Genomic DNA, 6,931 nt, shown 5'->3' with positions numbered 1-6,931 from the left:
TATCATAACTTTTGAATTGTATTGCGGAAACTATCACTTTTTTTTTTATATATATGCACATTTAAACCTGTTCTTGTGTGTAAATCTTTTTTTGTGCGTTAATACGGTCCCTATTCACCGCACAAAAACAGGTTTGAGTGTAAACGAAATGATAAATTGACCACTGCATCCATCTTTGATATATTGCGATCGATTGATGTCGTTGTGGGCTTAAATGAAAAAAGAAAGAAATAAATAGTTACTATTGAATCAACGTAGACAAGATTAAGATTGCGTTTTAAATGATTTCTAAGCCTTTGAAAATGTATTATCAATGTGTATGTATATATATACGTGTGTGTGTGTGTGTGTGCGTGTGTGTGTGTGTGTGTGTGTGTGTGTATGCATGTGTGTGCACATTTATATTAATTGAGATAGGAAATTTTAAAACTATTATAAGCAAAGAGATTCTTAATGGAGTCGTAAGTCTCAGCGAATAAATCAAATAAACTTTTCAAGGGTCTACTTGTTACATTTTTCGTTTGCTTAGCATTCAAATGTATGTTATTGGTTTTTGTTTTTGTTTTGGTTTTTGTTTTTCTCTCTTTTTTAAAAGCACACGCCAAAAACAAAAATCCGTTAAAAATTTAAATTTTTAAACCATTCAGCGACATAAACAAAAAAAAAAAAAAAAAAAAAAATAAAAAACTTTTTAATTAAAGTAACAAGTTATTGAGAAGAAAAAAACCCCAAAGATTTTCATACTCACACACACACACACACACACACACACACACACACACGAAAGCACTGATTAATTAAATGAAAGCTATTGGCATATGTTAAAGCTTTTTGCCATTTAGCTTGCATCGGTGTATTAGTGTAAACGTAAAAAAGCTAAGCAATGTGGTGATTTCATATTGAGAGGGTTGGTATTATGAAGCTGTCCTTGTTCTTCAAATACAAAATTTAAGGCCAAGAACGTATAACGAACGACAAAACAACGTGAAATAAGGGCAAAGATAAAACAAACTGAAAATCACGAAATGCGAATAATGTACAATCAATGTAAATATGGTGAGAAAGACAGAAAGAGAGACAGAGAGGGAGAAAGAGAGAAAGACAGAGAGAGAGAGAGAGAGAGAGAGAGCGCGAGTATATATATATGCTATCATATATAATATATATATATGCATATATATATATATATATATATGTATGAATAGAGAGTGAGAGTGTGTAGTGCATAAAAAATGAGAAAAAATATTTGAAAAAGCAAAAAAGCAAAAAAGCAAGAAAAAAAAAAAAACAATGAAAATGTGTGCATATACACAGCTTTTTGTCCCATTCTGTTGCAGCGAATTGGGTTAAAAATTAGGTTGTCAGTGTGTTAAATTTGTTTAGAATGTGCGCTTTGAGGGAAGTTTAATGTGCGAGCTAGAGAATGTAGTGGGGTGATAGTAATAAAAGCTGAAAGAATTAGGCAACAGTTTAAAAATAAGAGCTTCTCAATTAATTTATTAAAACTATTATTAATAAAATTATTATTATTGTTATTATTTGCGTCCCCCCCCCCCCACACACACACACCCCCTTCATTAATGTACTTAAGAAAAGATTTATGTGCAAGAACTTTTCATTTCACTTGATTTTACATAAAAAAAAAAAAATAAAAAAAAATAAATTCTTTTTTTAAATTCTATTTTACGGTGCGTTTCGCGTATATGCAGCGAAAGAGAACGTAAATGTGAACGTGCCTGTGTAAGTGCTTTTTGTTTTTTTTTTCTTCTTTATTGCTTTTTTTTTGTTTTTTTTTTTTTTGTTTTTTTTTTAAATATAGTTTCCCTAAACTACATAGACGGGAGAATTATATAGAGTGTCGGCATCGTAAATGGTAATCTTCGTCTGTGTCTCTATCAAAGTCAAAGCAAGTCAGACAAGTTTATATTGAGAGCTTCGGTGCGACACGGCATTTTTATTTGGCCTAAAGACCTAATTTCTTCTTTCTAAACTAGTGCATCATTACTTTATTACAAAGGCAACAATTAATTAGAAAAATAACATAAATAAACAAATTATCTTATTTATCCCGCTTTGAGTTCAAGTTACAAAAAAAAAAAAAAAACAAAAAAAAAATTAAATAAAAGAAAAGGAATCAATGAAAGCAAAAGTGTCTCAGAAATTTTTAATTCTTAACCTTTCATTGAAATCGAAGAAGAAGCATAATAATATCTGAAATGCTTTTTTTTTTTTTTTTTAACGTAACGGTTGCTTGACTGCTGTGAATGGTATTCTTTGCGTTGTTGTTGCTGGTTTAAAATGATAAAATAGATATGAGAAAAAGAATACAGTGTAGTATAAAATATAAAAAGTGGAAATAATGCACAAACGAAAGTAAAAATTCTGATGAGGTAAAGAAAAAGTTCTGGTTAATAATAATAGTAATAATAATAATAATAATAATAATAATAATAAGAATAGTAATAAAAATATCATCGGAAACGATATAAGCAAATAGAGAATAATTCTGCAATATAGTAAAATTGAAAATAAAACTTGTACAACGGTATTCCATCTGATCTATGTGTGTATACATGCACAGATATGCATGGTGTGTACGTATGTTTGCATAGGCAAAAGGCTCCAAACTAAATTGCCCTTCGTTAAGTCAGTCAGTCGGTCGGTCGGTCGCCCCTTTGCTAGACGTTGTCGTGATGTTCTGTTATTAGTGCTTATAATAATTTTTTTTCTCGCCTATAAAAATTTAAAAAAAAAAAAAAAAAAAAAATAGCAAAAAAAAAAAAAAACCACACAAAAACAAAACATTGCTAAATATTAAGCAAAATTCTACAATTATTTCTACATTGCTTTTATCATATTATTCCCACCGCTGTTCGTCAATCTACCATAGTTGGTATCACATTTGTTTCCTATAAATTCATTAGTTATGTGTGCATGCAACTACATGCAGATACATAGGCATATATATACATATGTATAGCAAAAGTTTCTCAGTGCTGTGTATTCCTGCGAAGATAAAGAATGAAAGAGAAAGAAAACAATAACAAATAACAACAATAGTATTGTGTATACATGTGTGCATACAAACTAATCGTAATATGAAAATTGAAAGCTCTCACATGTTGCCTTAAATAAAGAGTGTTTACACAAAGAAAAAAACGACAAAAAAAAAACAAAAAAAAAAAAACGGTAAATAGTATATTTTTTCTTGCACTTCCTTTGTGTGGTTACGTGTATGCGTGCATGTATATATATTGATATGTATGTATGTGTATGTACGTATGTATCTATGCATATCTGTTTATGTATGTATGTATGTATCTATGTATGTATGTATGTGTATGTGTATGCGTGCTTTAAAATTTTTAAATCAAAATCGGAGAAAAGGTAAAATGAAAATTTCTGTATAAGAGAGAAACGAAAAAAAAAGGAATTAAAATTTTTTATAAATCTTTGGAAGCATTAAATCTAACTCTTCTTCATATGTTTCGAATTAAGTTTTTATTATTCTTTGACGTCTTCTCTCTCTCTCTCTCTCTCTCATTATTATTATTATTATTATTACCGCAGAAACAGTAGCAGCAACAACCAGAACACCAACAATTACAACAACAATTACAACAATAACAACAATATCAACAACAGCAATTACAACAATAACAATAATAATTATTTCCATCACTTCTACATACACTAGTTGTGTCGTAGTTGTGTCGCCGTTTGCATTTTGTCAATTATCATAATGGCTGTCGCGCACCAACTTTGGCCCGCTTCTGGCCTATGGTATTGTACGCTTTATAAAAGTTGAAAAAACAATTTGAAGACCCATATAGAGAACTTAAGGTAAATATCATTTACACATCATATTATATCATAAATAATTCATTCTTCAAATTGATCTTTGCAACTCAATTTTATTATGCGTATGTATGTATGTATACCTTACGCATATTACATTATTATATGCTCAAAAAAAAATATTTTTTTTTTTTTTAAATTGATGATACACTAGACTACACTAGTAGTTAAATATCTACCTTCATCTAAATAATAATACAAATAATAATTTTCGAATAATTTTGTTAGTCTTGGCGATGAATGAATGCTTAACTGCATGTATTTTTGTTGTATAAGTCAATCCAGGTAACCACATTTCATTTTGAAGCGAATCATAAGCATCTAATATATATATTACACACATAATATGCATATTATCGATGTTTGATGTATGTGCTTAAATCTCTCTTTCAATTAGTTAAGTGAGAAAAGCAATTTAAAAAATGTTACGTTCTTTAAAATTGATTTCAGTATCGTTTCATTTGTTGTCATCCATCCAGATTTTGCTTTTTCTTTTATAAGTTCACTTTTTGAAATCAGAGATTGGACGAACCGACAAACAAGTTATAATAATGTGTGCAAGTCTTTTAGATCTAATCCTAAATATATTTAAAAGGAATGAGAAAATGCTAAACTGATGTAACATTTTAAATAGAAAAAGGATAATTTTTCATCTTCTTTAAAGTTCTTCTAAGTTCTTTTTACGTTTCTTTGGTTTCCTAACGTTTTGCCTAAGCAAGGTTATTTTGCGAATTTTTCATACAAAATCAATTAATAAATGAAATGAAGTTTGCCTCGTTTAAGAAAAAGGAAATTTTTCATATTCATAGACTGAAAATTTAATTGATTGAAGTAAGTTGTCTTTACGATTCGTTGCTTAGGCCAAACCGTTATGTATATATAAATAGGAATTTTTCATAAAAAATCAGTACATAAATAAAGTTCGCTTAGTTATTATTTATTTATTTATTTTTTTTTTGAAGATAGAAATTTGAACTTTTCTCCAAAAAGGCCAGCGATACTTTATTGCGTTTTCTCATGGTGCAATTTTAATTTTCAACAAACGAAACCGGTCCAGTTTGCAAAAGCGCGGGACGATAATGCAGTACTGAATAAGGAAAAAAAAATGTCGAAAATTTTTTTCAATTATTACAATGAAAAATGGGTTCAGGCACGTATTAATGACTAAAATAAAAATCTATCTATGTGTACGCACGAATGTATCTGTACCTAATATATAGCGCTGTATTGATACTGATCAAAGTACAGACGAATACGGTTCAGATGCAAAAAAAAAAAAAATACATTTGTTTTTGAAATGACATTATTCCCGTTTCATTTAAATACAATATGTCTCGGTAAGAAACATTTTCATATTCATTTGACAAGAATAAAATAATAATTATTGAACTATACTACACAAAAAATTCTCCCTGCAGTAGGAGGTTATCATAAAAACAATAAGAGCAACAGTGTTGTTTCGTATATTCCACTACGAAGTAATGTACGAAGAGCTCATGTTTCCCAATCAATAAATAAAAGATTTTATATATATGTAGGCGATATTTGTCACCACAGTGATATAATGTTTTTATTTATGCATGATTCCGTAAAAGCAGCTTTTCTAATAAGACCCAGGATTACCCGGTTATTTCTAATTCTAAATGAATCTACCTAAAGAGAAAAGTTTTAAAATATATTTCATTCAGATTTTAATACATTTTGCTTTTGTTCATTGAAAAAAAAACCTTTTAAAGTTCGTATATAAATGATATTTTTCACTATTTTCTAGTTATGGGTATAATTATTAAAGGTTTCACTTTACTTTGACTAAGTTCGCATGCATTCAAAACTTAACTATGTATACATGAATATGCACATGTAGGAAAGAACGTATAGCGTTCATTTTAAAGCATATTTTTCTAAGATCGGCATACATATATAAATACACACGCACATGCATCCATCATGCATTTGGTTGTGTAATCTCTTTCATTGATATCGTCATTCTCTTATCTTTCTCTCTCTTTCTCCCTCGATCTTTCTTTCTCTTTTTCACTCTCTCTCTCTCTCTCTCTCTCTCTTCCTCTTTCTTTTCATCTTTCTCTATCTGTTCGTCTTCTCTTCCTTTCTCATCTCTTTGCGAAATCGATGAATAACGATTTGTAATAAGTCGTTAATGGTCGACTCTCTTATTCCTTTACAACTAATAAAGAAATGAAAAAGCGTAGATATCATCGCATAACGAATAAATAAAATAAATTTAATTAATAGTAGATTGCGAAACTTATCTAAATAAAAATCAATAAGAAATAATCAAATCTGATATAATGATAAATAATTTTTTTTGATTATCACTACAAAACCATTCCATAAATATTTAGATATGAGATTTTCAAATTGTGCCCGCTGCCGTATCTTTATGCGATATATATTTGATTACAGTAAGGCGATGAAAGTTACTTCTGTAGCTATGTGCAATTGATGATAATATAAAGAAGAAAAAGGTATTGGGTAAAAGAAAAAGTCCAAGAAGTACGAGTCTGAGAGCCCGAGATTTCCGAGATGAAAATGAAAAAAAATAAAAACCTACCTCTTCTATCAACAAAATTTTGCTCATCTTGTCTTCGCTTATCATGTGAACGGCTCTTAATTACAATCGCAACAACAAGGTAAATTTTCTGGGCGTGGCGCACGTTTGTGTTTGCCTTTTTAATTCGTTAATGCTTTCAAAGTTGCCTAACTTGAAATAAACTGCTAAAAGGCATATTCGCAAACACTTAGTTCCCCTAATATCTCTGTGACGGTTTTCAATAAAAATCATTTTAATCAAATTAATAGCTATACAAATTTGACTTTCAGTTAAGAGAAAATTTATTTCGCGATGATCAGTCTTAGTCTAACTGATATTCAAATTTAATCGCAAGATTTCTTCCTCTCTTTCTAATTATTAACTGGCAGAACAGCTGATAAAAACAACTATATGGTTAAAAAAAAAAAAAAAAAGATGTAAGAAAATCAATAACAGTAAGTAAAGAAGTCAATCACACAATAATCTAAATGACAATTACATCGGTTTCAAGCAACCTTTAGT

General features: G+C 29.3%; 1 long non-coding RNA gene across 2 annotated transcripts; it reads left to right on the top strand.

The window, feature by feature from the left end:
- The first annotated feature begins 1,564 nt into the window (after nucleotides 1-1,564).
- Nucleotides 1,565-3,804, top strand: LOC119643809. Of its 2 annotated transcripts, XR_005248446.1 has the most exons (3): nucleotides 1,565-1,740; nucleotides 1,820-2,390; nucleotides 3,571-3,804. It is a non-coding gene; the product is annotated as an uncharacterized LOC119643809 (long non-coding RNA). The 2 variants fall into 2 exon arrangements; XR_005248445.1 differs by lacking the exon at nucleotides 3,571-3,804 and having other exon boundaries at nucleotides 1,820-3,173.
- Nucleotides 3,805-6,931: the final 3,127 nt, after the last annotated feature.

Source organism: Glossina fuscipes, unplaced genomic scaffold (genome assembly GCF_014805625.2).
Source record: "Glossina fuscipes isolate IAEA_lab_2018 unplaced genomic scaffold, Yale_Gfus_2 62500, whole genome shotgun sequence".
In the NCBI taxonomy this organism is placed as follows: Eukaryota; Metazoa; Arthropoda; class Insecta; order Diptera; family Glossinidae; genus Glossina; species Glossina fuscipes.
Note: the sequence above shows the minus strand (reverse complement) of the source record. Positions and strands in the feature narration are given on the sequence as shown.